Below are 1,773 nucleotides of genomic sequence, written 5' to 3' on the forward strand. Positions count from 1 at the left end.
CTGCCCATGTCTCTGTCTGTCTATCAACTTGTCCGTCTGTCTGTTTGTCTCTATCTTTCTGTTTGTATGTCTGTCAATCTATCTATCTCTCTGTCTGTTTGTCTCCCTTCGTCTCTGTCCTTCTGTCAATCTCATTCTGCCAGTCTGTCTGTGTCTGCCCGGTGCTATTGGGTTTATTCGGAGGGAACGTGAGGTGAGACGGGTGTGATGACCACTTTCATGAGGGTTCCTCCAGAACATTTCAAGGGCACCACGCAGGGGTACTTTGACGGCATTGTCTAGGGCGCGGCGGCTGGTTTTTTTGCTACAATGGCAACATAAAGTTCGGATATGCTCGAGGCACGGTTACTTCGTTGCCCCTTCCTGTCTCTCTTTCTGTTCTGGGTTGTCTAATGCTGTCTGTAAGCTGTCTTGTCGTCTCTCTGACCTGCAAACCGTCTCGTCGACGAATGAAGGTCTTTGCTTCAATGTTTAGTCGTGCGAATGACTGGAAATTCTAACAAAGATGAGAGAGAGAGAAAGGGAGAAGAACTGCCTCGGTAACACCTTGCAATGTTATGGAGAGTGAAAAAGAAAAGAAGTAATGATACTCATTCCTTTTGATAGAGGAGAGAGAGTGAGAGAGAGAGAGAGAGAGAGAGAGAGAGAGAGAGAGAGAGAGAGAGAGAGAGAGATGAGGGGGAGAAAAGGGAGAGGGATAAGAAGATGGGAGAGAGAGCGGAGAGAGAGCTGAGAGAGAGGAGGGAGAACGATGAGGAGGAGAGAGGGAGGAGGAGGAGGGAGAGGGGAGGGGGAGAGGGAAGAGAGGAGAGCGGAAGGAGGGAGGGGAGGAGGAGAACCCCCGAGAGGAGAGGGAGAAGAGGAGAAAGAGGAGGGACGGAGTAGGAGGATGGAGTTGGTAGAGGGCAGGGAGAGCGAGAGAGAGAGAGCGAGAGAGAGAGACACAAATTAATATGAGAGAGGGGAGAAGAGAGATTTGACGAGGAGAGTGATGTGAGAGAAGAGAGAGACGGGAGAGAGAGGAGAGGAGAGAGTGAGAGATGCGGAGAGAGTGAGGGAAGAGAGAGAGGGGGGAAGAGAGAGAAAGAGAGAGGGAGATAAAGACGAGACTTAGAGAGAGAGTGGAGTGAGAGAGAGAGGAGAGGAGAGAGGAGAGAACGCAGACGAGAGGGAGGAAGGGAGAGAGAGAGAGAGAGAGGATAGAGAGGAGAGACCTAAGTGAAGTGAGAGAAGACGAGAGGCGACAGCGAGAGAGAGTGAGAAGAGAAAGGGAGAGGGAGGGACGAGAGAGAGAGAGAGAGAAAGAGGAGAGACAGAGAAGAGCTGAGAGAGATGCAAAGATGATTTGAGAGAGGAGAGACGAGAGAGAGAGAGACGAGAGATGCGAAGAATGAGGTCGATGTGGGCAAGAGAGAGAGAGAGAGAGAAAAAGAGAGAGAGAGATAAAAAAGAAAAAGAAATAACCAAAGAGAGAGAAAGAGCACTAAATAGCCCTCAGCTACTCAGCGGAGCGTGAAAGAGCTCTGGAATAAGTACGTTTGTGTAAGCTGTATTTTTCCTTCTGTTAATAGGCAGGAATTATGATTTTGATTCCTGAGCTCCGAGGCCGAGTGACGGATTCCACGGGACTGGACTTCGATGGCGCCCAGGAGAGTGGGGCGATGCGAGAGGCGGGGAGGTGCACACATAGCTACCTACATAACCTACATTTATACACACATATGTATGTGTGTGTGTATATATATATATGTATGTACATATACATACATATAT

This window comes from Penaeus japonicus, unplaced genomic scaffold (genome assembly GCF_977035675.1).
Source record: "Penaeus japonicus unplaced genomic scaffold, GWHDUDI00000001_assembly GWHDUDI00000036, whole genome shotgun sequence".
Taxonomy (NCBI): domain Eukaryota; kingdom Metazoa; phylum Arthropoda; class Malacostraca; order Decapoda; family Penaeidae; genus Penaeus; species Penaeus japonicus.